At 33.3% G+C, this 13,999-nt stretch overlaps 1 protein-coding gene across 1 annotated transcript in view; it reads left to right on the top strand.

The window, feature by feature from the left end:
* The window catches only part of LOC106869344 (enhancer of polycomb homolog 1), a 143,820-nt gene that overhangs the window by 61,062 nt on the left and 68,759 nt on the right, over positions 1 to 13,999 (top strand). The window lies entirely within an intron of this gene.

The raw sequence follows: 13,999 nt of genomic DNA, 5'->3' as shown, positions 1-13,999 counted from the left end.
ATATATATAAAGTGACTCTGTAAAAGTTCATGAGTGCTACTGCCATGTCTCTTCTGCCTAAGCCATAAAAAACATTTCAAAGAAGTTATTCCAAAGCCTTCAATCCTTGACAGAGTTACGACCTCAGAACTTATTAATTAAATTATCATCATTATATTTAAATAGCATTAACCCTGCCTGAGACCTTCCCTGGTGCTATGATACAAACTTCCTGTTTTAAAGTGATCTAAATTAAACCTTCCATCAAAATTTCATGTCAATTTATATTCCAGACATTGGCTTGACAATGACAGTTGTTTCATTAGGTTCTTCGTTATTACAAAATTAATTGAAACAAAGGCAGTGTATTTCATCAGAAATGTGGTAACAAAAGAGTTAATGTTCAGAATATGTAATATCAAGGAATGGGAAGTAGAGGTGCTGTCTGTGTGATTATGGTGCTGGACAACTGACCCACATGTTTTCAACTCACTCTTATTGTATAGGTATTAGATCATGACTTTAGGTAAGGCGTGTTATTTGATTTTCTTCAGCCCACTTAGTTGAAGAATTACTAATACTGCTATTCCATAATTGAGTAGTTACATTTGCTCAAGTATTCATGCAAATAACATTTTTCAGAATCATTTACAGATTCATCCAGCCAAAAGTAGTGAGGGAACATGTATTAAATAACTAATAAATAAACACAATACCATTTAGGAAATGATTGTGTATATGTTGCAAATATTTTTCATCTTCTAACATATTGTAGAGCTCGTTAAAGCAAAGAAAAATGTTTTCTTTCATTATAGCCATTGTTGTTTCTATGTCCGCTTTCTTTGCGCAACCGACTCCTTTCCTTCACATTGTTCTATCTTTTGAATGACTGATGCCTTCCTTATCTTGTATGCAGTACTGTCAAATGATGTGCTAGTCATGTACACACAGCTGGAATGGTTATATGTATTGATTTTTATCATTTCAACAACATTCATCTTTCTGTATTCATTTTGCTATGCTGAGCATATTTGATTGAAACAGGAATTTTAATAGCTAGATCTGCTTTGTAGCACCATCCGTGTTATGTGACTAGGTATGTTTGTCATGCTATTAGCATTTAGAGTCTATCCTTCGAAGCTCAGTAGTCTTCTCTGAGTGCGTCTGCGTACGGGGGTAGTGGAATAAGAAATGACTTTCAGAATATAGCTCTTATTTTTATTATAGAGCTATTTTTCATACTGAACGAGGGAAAAAAAAATCAATACTCCAACAAATGCTTAGATGGTAAAAGGTATGACAAATATGTTGATGCTATGCCTAAGATAGCAACTAACTAAATGTCAACTGAAGATCAGTGGCTTTTTGAATTGAAGAAGTTTTAAATTGAAGTTGCTATTGAGAATGAACCTGCTTTATTATACAATATTCACTGGTTATAGAAAAAAGAGGTAATTTAAAATAGGTTATAGGAATATGTTGAATAGGGATGTGGTTGCATTTGAATTGAATGTGAAAAGCAAAATTACTTTGCAGCTTCTCATCTATATAAGGTTATGTAAGTAGACAATGAAAAGAAAATTCAATAAAATATTGCTTAAAAGAACAGAACAAACTATTAAAGCGATTAGTTTTAAAAAAAGTAGTTCATATACTAACTATTAATAATTATTTAGACTACCTGACGGCCATTCTGCTTGTTTGTTTCTTTAATGGTCAATGACCAAGTGCTTTTAATACGCCAGTGTAGTTAGTGCCTCTCATAGAAATTCCTGGAAAATACAAAAATAGTTCATTTGTTGTTTCTCTCCAGAGATTGTTAGCAGTTTTATTCTAGTGATTGTGCTGTGTGTTTCTGAAGAAAAGAGAATCAAAGAAATAGAATAGGGTGGGTGGGGGAAGTAGTTCCTCAGTTACTAATTGATATCAAGTCAACTTGTAAGTTTTGTATTGCTTTCTTTTCTTTTCCTTTGCTTTTTTGTTTATTTCTTGTTCTTCCAAAATATATTCCAGTTTCCTAAATGAGTATCTAGTATAGTTTTATTGGTCATAGTTTGTATTGATGTGAAATTTCTGTTACTAACACCTTGTTTATTGAACCAATTGAGATGTTCGCTCAAGGCTTTTTTTTTAAAGAACAGCCATTTAATTCACTGTAACTAATTTTAACATCAAACTTCTCTTTGAAAAGCTAGAAGTAATATTAGAATACTCTATTCAAACAACTACAATACTATTAATAAGTGTAACTAAATATGTTGACACAACCAAAAGGAAAAAAGAAGAAAAATCTGCAGTTAAAACTTGGAATTTATTTAATTTAAAAATATTTGTTCTATCACATCTCATTTTAAGAGTAGTTTTAGTTCTGAGAATTTAGCATTCAATAAATCAAATTCATTTGAATGTAAATTTTCTAGTAGTTAACAGTGATAAATTAAAATCAATAATCTCGAATGCACACACACACACACATACCTCACTACCTCTCACTTTCACTCCCACTCTTAAAATAGCTCTGTACTCTACTGTTCTCTTTCAACTTAATATTCTAGATGTTTGAGGAGATCTAATGAGAAAGTATTACATTTAAAGGCTTTGAGAGAGAGAGAGAGAGAAAATGCAAATTACATATTTTATTTGCATGTAACATTATTTATTATTATTATTATTATTATTATTATTAGTAGTAGTAGTAGTAGTAGTAGTAGTAGTAGTAGTAGTAGTAGTAGTGGTGGTGGTGGTGCTGGTGCTGGTGCTGCTGCAATGAATTGACAGAATCATTAGCACGGGCAGAATGCTTTGCAGCATTTCTTCTGACTCTTTAAGTTATGTGTTCACTTCCTGCCTAGGTCAGTTTTGCCTTTCACCCTGCCTGTGTTGGGGTCAAGTGCTGGGGTCAGTAGCATTTAGTTAATCACCTCACCTCACCCCAAAAATTGCTGGCTAACTTAGTGCCTAACTAAGACAGTAACCATTATTGCGATTATTATTCTTAGAGGAATGACTTGGCAGAATCATTCGGGTGTTGGAAAAAAATGCAAGGTATTTACATTCTAAGTTCAAATCCCACCAAGGTCAACTTTGTCTTTTATCCCTCCAGGGTTAATAAAATGAATTAGTAGAGAAATACCCAAGTCAATGTAATCAAGTAACCCCCACCCTTAAAAATTTCTATCCTTGTTCCTAAATTAAAACGAATTATTGTTTTTAAGGATGTATATCATTAGAATGCTGTATAATATTTTGCTGTACTTTTTCCAATTCTTTACATACTGAGTTCAAATCCTGTTCAGGTCAACATTATCATTTGTTCCTCTCGCATTGGCGAAAATAAATTACCATCAAATACTGGAGTCAGTAGTAACAACCCTCTCTCAAAATAGCTGGCCTTATACCTAAATCAGAAGCCATCATCATCATCATTATTATTATTATTATTATTATTATTGATAAGGTGGCGAGCTGACAGAATCGTTAGCACGCCAGGCAAAATGCTTAGCAGCATTTCGTCCATCTTTACATTCTGAGTTCAAATTCTGCTGAGGTCAACTTTGCCATTCATTCTTTCAGGGTTGCTAAAATAAGTACCATTGACTCATTCCCTTCTCTGAATTTGCTGGCCTTGTGCCAAAATTTGAAATTATTATTATTATTATTATTATTATTATTATTATTATTATTATTATTATTATTATTATTATTATTATTATTATTATTATTATTATTATTGAAGATGTTTGCTCTTCTATTCTGAAATCTCATTCCTAATAGACTTCTTTGTTAAAGACATGTTAAATATAGTTGATAAAAAGCATCGTATATCTCACCAATTTGATTTAGAATAAATTCAGAAGGAAAAAAAAAATTTTTTAGTTGTTGCTGCCAAAATTGTGAAAATATCATTTTTCTTAATTTCATTTTAGTTGTTTAAGAATACTGTAGCTCTTGACTTCTTTACAGGCACTGAACTAGATATTGGATATCTGTGTAGGCTATCACATAATACTTGATTCACATGCAGTATCAGGAATCTTTTTTTCTTTTCTTTCTTCTTATTTCTGTTTTGCATAAATTGTCTTGATCTACCCGCCAATTGTTTGCGTTGCACTAATTCCTGGGGTATTTTTATTACTTCCAGCTGTAGAACTAGTTTGACCTTTTTTCCCCCTCTAAAAAAGAAAAGAAAAAAAAAACCTTTCCTGATAACCTAATATTCAAAGTTAGTATTTTGATAGCCTCGTTTGGAATTAAAGAAATGTCTGGTATATTAGGGAGCCAGTCAATATTGTTTAACTCTTTTATGGATTTCAGTGATCGGGCTGTTGCCATCCTGGGACACTGTCATGAAGAGTTTAGTCAATCATGCTTGACCTCATACTTTTTTCAGTCTAATACTTATGTTATCCATCTCTGTTTATTGAACTGCTCAGTTATAGTAATTTTATTTTTTCTGCATAAAGGAATGCAATTCAATACACTAAGAAATACTAAGGTATGTACTCAAACACATATATGCATTGGGCTTCCACACAACTTCCTCTCTACCAAATTCTAAACACATGGCTAAAGTAGAATGCACTTGCCCAAGGTGCTGTGTCATGGGATCAAACCTAGAACATGCAATTGAGAAATATATTCCTGAAACCGCAAATATTCTTATGATTTCATGGCTCAGATTGTTTAGTTTCTTTAACAATGATGATGGTGACATCATCATTGTTTTTATGTGCACTTTTTCCATGCTGGGCACGACTGCTTGAGGGAGTCTCCTATAGTAGATGCCCTTCCTGATGCCAGCTCATGTTTCCAGTTTGCACTGGTCTTTGCATGTCCTGCAGGTTCAATATGTCCTGAGCCTGTTGACTCAAATCTATTTTGCTGCTCTTATTGTATGTGGGTTGTAAATGTCATTGTTGCCTTAGCAGTATCAATGCAAACACATGCAGAAACAAACAAGTGTGCGCACGCGCGCACACACACACACACACACGCACACACACACACACACAGGCCCTCTATACAGTCTACCATCTTTCTCCCAGAAGGCATTGATCAATCTGAGATTATTGTAGAAGACGCTTGCCCAAGCTTGAATCTGTGAAGTTGCATAACAGTCAACTCCAATCATGGTGACATATGATAAAAAGCGTTCCAACCATGACCATCTCATTTTAATTTCAGGCATCAGATATTTATAATCATATTATCCAATATGTTTTTTTTTTTTGAAATGGTAGAATGAGATTAGGAGGAGACTTGGTTGTTATTTCTTACAGGTTACGCAATCATGTAGAGGTTCTCTTGTTGGCTTGATTAATTAAAGTTCAAAACAAGGCAAGGTAGTAGTGACCAAATAATCATTAGTTCACTCTTTTCTCTAACAACTGTGCTCTGGCTCAAGGTAAATAAAACATTGCTTCTTTAATTTCACATAAACATAGATAAGCCATTCACGTTCCACAGTTGAGTGAGTAGTAATTTGTAAAATAATAAAAACTAATAAAATAAAATAAGCTCAAGTGTTATGTTGATTTAATTTTATATAGCTGTTATGATGTACAAATACATGTATACATGCATGGCTTTATTTTGTTTTATTTCATCTAGCTTGAAATAAGTTCAAGTATTGCAGTACATTGATAAGATGCCTGATTGATTGGACTGATGATTGAGAAATAGTTTGCTCTGTCTGTGCACACACCCCTCTCTCTCAGCATCCTATCTATAGACAATTGATCTCATATACTTTATACTGGTCCAGTGTATCAGTGGTTCTCAAGCTGACTATTGCCAGTTCCTCACGCAAACACACACACACACACACACACCATCATTAATGAGAAGACAAAAGATATTTGACATCTATATTATTATGCTTTCTTCATCAATTTTATCAAACATGGCAATTTGATTTGCCTCCTCTCAACACTCGCACCCCTGCCCTCTCTCCAAACCTTCTGATAAACACTGCCGTACATAATGACGTCTTTGAGAATGTCATAAATTCCATACTTAGAATTTTCAATTTCTTTTCTAAGCCATGATTGAATATGTAATACATTGTTAAAGCAGAGAAACTAAAGAAATGAGTTAAAGTTTTTTTAAAAGAAGAATTGTTTTCTTTTTCATTGTCTATTTGAATCATTTTAATTTACTGAGAATACTATCTTTGACTGAGAACCTGTTTAAAGATGAGATTCAATAAATGTAAATTCAATAGTTGACAAATTCTGAAGACAATTGTTTCAGTCTTCATTAAAGTTGTTAGAAGTCTTTGTTGGCTCTGTTATATTCTTAATGTCAAATTGCTTGGTTAATTTGATTGATAATAGCACACAATTAACAGCTAACACTATTATTCTTCTTGTACAAGCACTAACATTCAATCTGGTTCAAAGTGTACTCTATTTTGATTGATCAATATGAAGAGAATTTAGTCTGTAATTAGTTAATTGCTGGCACACTTTTTATATACATTTATTTTGAAATAATAATTAAAAATATTGTAAGTTTGAACGTTCATTCATCACATGACGACATGGTGAAATAGAAATGGGATGGTGATTGATTTAATGGGCAGAAGGAAGCAATTCAAAAGTATATTGACAGCCTTAGAAATAGTTTTCTTTTTTTTTTGTATGTGTGTTTAATTTATAAATATACCTACTTAGAGGAGTAAAAATCTGGCATGCATGTATTTGTACATCTGTAAGTCATTAATGTTTATTTTTAAAATAGAAATATTTTTACACATGAAGTGTTACTAGCATCCAACTTTATACTAGTTATTGAAATGCATGTGAATTAGTCTTCTTCTTCTTCTTCTTCTTTACCATCATCATCACCATCATAAGTGACTACATGGTAAAAAGTATCCTGCTCTAAATTTATTAACAGAGGTCATGTGATGCTTTACTTCATAAACAAAGTCTTGTTTTCTGTTCTCTACTTATTGAGCTTTATCTAAAAATTCTTCCTGGAATTCTCTTATTAAATTACAAAATTCATTATTTGTCGCATTTGTCATTTGATCATCTCTTTTAACTGTTTATTGTCAACTAATTTGCTTGTGTTTATTATTCCACATCTCTGAAATACACATGTATTTGACAATAGTTGATGTTGACAAGTGAAAGTGAGGTGGGAGGAAAAAGAGTGAAAGCTCAGGTAATTAGGGAAGTAGGTAAAAAAATGGAATGTCTTTTTATAAATTTTTGATAGAGTAATTATCTCTTACTTTGCCTAGTGTTCATTTCAACAGCTCTCACAGAGAACTAATGTATTTTAGAAGTACATGTTTTTGATCAAGATTCAGTGCTTTATTTCTGGTCAGTTGTTGTTGTTTAGAATCAGGTCTGTCTGGCTCTAACAGACCAAAGATCAAAAGCCTTTCAGCCATGACCATCCCATCATTTTTCAAGCGTTGTGTACCAATTATTCAATGTTTTCTTCTTTTAAACAAAAAAAAAAAAAAAAAAACCCAAGGTGGGATGAGATTTTGAGGAAGATTTAGCTGCAATTTAGCTGGCCAAGCAATCATGTAGACACTCCTGCATTGGCTCAATCTCAGCTAATTTGAATGTCTAGATGTTGTTTATAAGATTGAATCTTATTTTGCCAATTGTAGTTAACCACCTAACCTTTAAACATGCTGTTAGAGTTCAACAACCATTTATTTCTCAAAACATGTTGTTATGAGTCATTTTTTTTCTTTTTATTTCTTCATTATATAATTTTCAATTAATATAATTGGTTGTGCCAAAAAAGATAAAAAGAAAATCAAAAAAATAATAATAACTTTACGAAAACAACATGATATTTTTAGCCTTCTGCTAAATATTATTGTTATCGAATTTTTTATATCCCAGATTTCATCAGTCATGTTTATTTGTTTCATTTTGTTGAAGCCTGGTGAAATGAAACCGTTAATAGAAGATGGTGATGTGTGCATTTTCATTTTATAAAGAAACAGAAACCTCTAAGTATGAAGCATTAGAACATTCTTGATCCTTTGTAACCAATTTATGTTTTCAATTCTATAAAGATGTTAGAGCTTCCCTCTCATTTTACTTTTATAGAAGAACAGGACAGCTAAGGAAATTTAACTTAACATAGGTGAGACAGAAACTAGGGATCTGGTCCAAATGCTTGCAATAAAGTTAATTCCAATAAATCCATCAAAGCACAAGGTGGTCAGTCTCTAAAAGCAGTGCAGCTGCAGAGGCAAGTATATGGTAAATCAAGTTAAAATTGTGACTTTCATCTTCTATTAAACTGGTCAATAAAAAAGGAGAGAAAGAAAGAGTCTTAGCTTGAGTTTCATGTCGTTCTGGAAGGGTCTTGATATATTTTTAATAAAGGAAGATTGATTGATAGAAAATGGAATCGAGAGAAAAGAATTTTAATAGTTCAGGCTGTAAACATTCCTTTTTAAGATTATATGTATATAGAATGTTTTCTGTTTGTATGTGTGTGCTTGGCACATTAGTTGATATCAATGATCAAAATCAAACCAGGGAATCTGATCTTTTATTCAGAATATCTGACATTTCTCATGAAGTAAGGTCGTCTGTCTAGATAACTCCTCCACCCAATCATATCAAAATCATATTGCTACTTGAACTAAAACTTCTGGAGCCTCTCTCTGAAAAAATAAAAAAATAAAATAAATAAATAAATAGCTGCAGGGGCAAGTTTTTGATAAAACAAGTCTGCAACCTGAACTTGATTTCCTGTTAGAGTCAACCATTTTTCACTACTTGACTGTTGCTTTTCAAACATGTATGACTGCCACAATATCCTACTCCATTATCTTAAATCTGAATCTTCTTGTTTATGTAAGAAACAGTATTGTTATTATGATTGTGACAACAACCACTTTAGCTTTAAATTGAATTTGCAACCCTGTTTCAATTCCCAGCTAGAATCATTATTTATTTAACTAGAGAAAAAATACTTCAGCAATGATGATGATGATGATGATGATCAACACCGCCACCAACACCTGTCTGTTTTCTATGCTGGTATGAGTTGGATAGATCATCATGATGTGAATCAGTTCTTATTTGGAAACATGTCTCACTTACATATCCCACATACTAAATAGAAACACAGTGGGTTTCACTTATATAATATAGTGAGTAAGAAATATTTGATCAACTGAGGTAATTCATAGTATTAGTAGAAAAGAATTTTCCTACAAGAGTATTTAAAACCAAAAATCTTTTTTTTTTTTAATATGCTAGTAAAAGAGATTAAGATTAGTTGATCAAAATTGAAGTGAATCCACCCCAGTCTGCATTGTCTTTTTTATTGTTAGATTTTAAGCACAAGTTGAAGGATTTTTTGTTTGTTAATTGCTTGGATAAACTCAGTCGATGTCAATTTTTCAGCATACTGCATTACATATGTGAGATTCTGCCCTTACAATTGATATTTATTTCTAACATTGGTGCAACACCACCAATTTTGTTGATGTACACCATTACGTTGACTTCAGTACTTGACTGGTATTGCATTTTTGTTGACTTCTGAATGCTCAACTGAGAAAGTCTTAAGAGATGTAACTAAATACCTAAAAGTATTTTGTCTGATGCTCTATCATTTCTGCTAATTCAACACTCTTAGCATTCTTGTAGAAAGCATTGGCATCACAACTCTATATTTCCCTTCCCCTATAAATAGGAAGCATCTTGCTTATGCAAAAGTTCATTCCCCTTTCCTATAAATTTCAACTTCTTGCCTCTCTGAGGAATCTAACAAAACCAATTCATTATAAAATTTGCACAGTAGACTCTGTTTCCGTTTACTTTGTTCTGGCTTCTGTTTCAAGTAATTGAAATATGAGATATTTAGGATAATAAATTTAACTGGCAAAATCTAGAGTGCTGCATATATTTGATTTCATTAAAATAAATATAATGTTTGAATGAGAAGCACTTCACGTTTTAGACGGAAACCTTATTGTACTGTAAATAGATAGCTGCAACAATAACATGGGGTCAATGGTTTAATTTTTTTTTCTTTTCGTTTTGTTGGTTGTACTTTTTAAACCAGTGGAATAAATATTTTCATAGAAAGTAGATAACAGTAGAATTGGTAGTGCGTCAAACGAAGTGTTCTGTCTTTGAATCTATTCCAGATCAACTTTGCCTATCTTACTTGTGAGGTCGATGAAGTTAATATTGCTTTAGAAATACTGGGGTTGATATAATCGACCATCCTTTTGAAAGAGGCACTCCAGCTTGGTGGTAGTTTGACCAGTGACTAAAACTAGTGAAAAGAGGAATATGTTTCATAACTTAAGGTGTAGGTATGCCTGTATGGTTTTGGGTTCCATTGTGTGGCCCTTTCAGTAAAAATATCTTATGATAACCCTGGGCCACCCAATGTCTTGTGAGGGAATTTTGGAAACTATGGAAGCCCATCACATGTGTCTATGTGTTAATAGCAAATGTTGAGATTCCTTGGCTTTGCTTGTCAGCATTTGAGCAAAATGGTGTTATTTAGAGAGAAAGATGACAAAGGAAAGTAAGTTTATTCCTTATTTTCGTTTTAAACCCTAAAATTTCATTGAAAAATTTGAATTATACTCTTTACTCTTTTACTTGTTTCAGTCATTTGACTGTGGCCATGCTGGAGCACTGCCTTTAGTCGAGCAAATCGACCCCAGGACTTATTCTTTGTAAGCCTAGTACTTATTCTATTGGTTTCTTTTGCTGAACCGCTAAATTACGGGGACATAAACACACCAGTATCAGTTGTCAAGCGATGTTGGGGGGGGGGGACACAGACACACAAACACACATATATACACATACGACGGGCTTCTTTCAGTTTCCGTCTACCAAATCCACTCACAAGACTTTGGTCAGCCCGAGGCTATAGTAGAAGACACTTGCCCAAGGTGCCACGCAGTGGTACTGAACCCAGAACCATGTGGTTGGTAAGCAAGCTACTTACCACACAGCCACTCCTGCGCCTATAGAGTAAAATGTAAATGAAACCATTGAAGCATGTATAAAGATATACAGCATTGCAAGAATGTGTGCCTGCAATTTGGAATATTAATTGTTGAGAGAGGTTTCATAGCTTCTACAGTATACTCTATGGTGTACTCTATTAAATGTATAACATGTAAGAGATCTTACATTAGTATCTCCACAGCAACCATAATACTGAAACTATGGATTTTACCAAAATCTTCAGCAGTTTATTGATTGATTTGAGTATTAAACCCTGCCTATCCTTGCCTCATTGTGCTTCTCTGCATTTGTCCAAATGGATTTGGTATTGGTTACAGTTTACTTCTCATTTCAAATTATTCATTCCTAAATTAGAGCTTGTTAAAGCTGAAATATTAAATAAATTCATGGTTTTTCTCTAACTTTATTGGCTTTTACTGCCTTCTTATTTCTAAGCTGAAATGGCAGTATTTCAAGTAAATTACAATGTGTTAAGTGTTATTATTACTAACAGTATCCATGGAGATTCCATGGTTATTTTGAAAACTATAACATCATCGCAACTTTATAGAGAACCATGAAATACATAATTTCTTTTGAAATTATATTCATTCTGGAGTGTCTTCATTCCTGAGATGATGTAAAGTTTCATAAGTAGTATTGAAGGTGCAGTCTAAGGAGACATCCTTGAAAAACTATATTCTTTGTTATATACTGGTTGCATTTTCTGCCTGGAAAGTTGTTTGTCAAATTTACCCTGACTTCAAAAAGTAAACAAAACTTTAACAAATCTTAATATGCTGTACTACATTCTCATTTTTGTATTAGAGAAAAGTGCATAAAGCTGGGCTTGTATCCACTTGCCCGGTGAATAAATTACAGTAGCTGTCTCACTGAGCTGTAGATTTTGAGAGAGAAAATACACCATTTTGAGCATGGCCGTTGCCAGTACTGCCTGACTGGCCTTCGTGCCTGTGGCACATAAAAGCTCCCACTACACTCTTGGAGTGGTTGGTGTTAGGAGGGGCATCCAGCTGTAGAAACTCTGCCAAATCAGATTGGAGCCTGGTGTAGCCATCCGGTTTCACCAGTCCTCAGTCAAATCGTCCAACCTATGCTAGCATGGAAAGCGGACGTTAAACGGCAATGATGTTGATATCAGTAACTATCTCTCTCTCATCAGTCAGTTGTCTTAGATTATTTTGTTGATCTTATTTCGTATTTTAATAGTCAAATTATCATACAAACAGTATAGATGTACATAACATATTATCTTTAATTTTGTTCCATAGCATTATGTACATAGACCATAGCATAAAAATGTTATAGATTATTGTTAAGGCAGTGAATTAGATAAACGACGACGATGATGTTATCAACTCTTAACTTTCACCAAATTTCTAGCCATGTTCCTATGAAAGAAATTGATATTATATTATTCTGTCTGTATATATATAAAATGTTCTCTCCTGTCTTTTCTATCTTTTATTATGCCCATGTGACAGATATAGAAATGATAATTGTTGGTTTAACTCGCAGTTCAGACCCAGGATCAAAGATGTCCCAGCCATGACTATCTCATCTTTTTCCTATGCACAGTGCACCAGAGACTACATTATCCAATGTGGTCTTCGTTTTTTTTTTTATTGTGACAGTATGATTTGAGTGATCAGTCGGTCAAGTTAAGTGACTGAGTGCTGACACTTTCAGCTCGAAAAGATTATTGTTGCTAAGATATGCATCATGAAATAATGTTTAGGCTTTTGAAAAATTCAGCCTGCTACATGTCTCAGCTTCTGATTGGTATACATTCACTATATGTTACTCATATATTTTGAGAAATGGAAGAAGAATAAAAAAAATACCCTGAACATCACATCTTCCTCTGTTCACTCAAAGCTAATTTACAGACTCTGAGTGACAAGGTTTTTGTTTGTTTCTTTTTATAAATTCTAAAGCCCTCTCCTTTGTTTTTTTTTAATCAGTGTCCTTCAAGAAATGGAATTGAATATTCCTTGAGATAACAATTAAAGAAATTGTCTTCCTGTAACTTGAGAAGCCATTGCTCATCAACACTAATTTTGGTTTGATTTTGAAGTGCCTGTTTATAGGGAACTTGAAAATTTACAAAAAATTTATTATATCAATAATTTTTGGCAACAAATATTTACAAGCAGATAATTAAAAATTTAAGTATCATTCCAATGAAAATTAGTTTAGATCAACCATTTAAAAATCTATGGACCCTTTTGTTTACTATTTCATTCTGGTGAACCCCCATAGACATTCGATGTTTAAAAATTAATTTTATTGATACTTCTTTCAAAATTCCTATTTTGTTATTCACACATTCAGAAACCTAACAGTTTCTTGTAATACACACTTTTAAATCAAAGCTTTCCGTGGACCTTAGAATACTGCTGTGGATCCCCAATTTACTAATTTGCTACCGTAGACTCCCAAAAATCTTATATGGACCCCAGTTGAGCATCACTCATTTAGAAAAAAGTACTACATTATTTAGTTTGGATAGATTACGTTACTTAGAGCAAGAAATGGCAGTTAGTCAGTAATAACTAACATTCACTACCTCTCCTCACTCTTTGAGGGATAGCTTCGTCTCAGCCCATTTCTCGACCTATTTGTAACCTCATTTTAGTTTCTATTCTTTTAGGGGTCCAATCCAAGCAAGATCCCAAGAACCATAGTTGATATATCTGTCCAGTACCCACTGATACTGTCTGACAGTATGGACTTGCATTCCCAGGTGACAAACAGCATACCTGCTGGCTTGTATTGGTTAATCTTTGCTCCTTTCATGCCCTCGGATTCCTTTAGAAAAGCGATGACCTCCTTCACTCTTTTGGGAGTCCAACATTACAATGATTTCTGCATATACTAACTTGACTCTCTTATATTCCAGTTTTAGCAGAGTACCCCTTCACACAGTAGTGGCCTGAGAGTTAATACATACAGAAGGGTAAAGAATGAATACTCTTGACCAACTGTCAAATGATTGTTAGCTCTGTTTTTTTTTTTAATTCCTCTACAAA

The sequence above is a fragment of the Octopus bimaculoides genome, chromosome 6 (genome assembly GCF_001194135.2).
Source record: "Octopus bimaculoides isolate UCB-OBI-ISO-001 chromosome 6, ASM119413v2, whole genome shotgun sequence".
Lineage (NCBI taxonomy): Eukaryota > Metazoa > Mollusca > Cephalopoda > Octopoda > Octopodidae > Octopus > Octopus bimaculoides.
The sequence above is the reverse complement of the archived record's forward strand: the minus strand, read 5'-3'. Positions and strand labels throughout refer to the sequence as shown.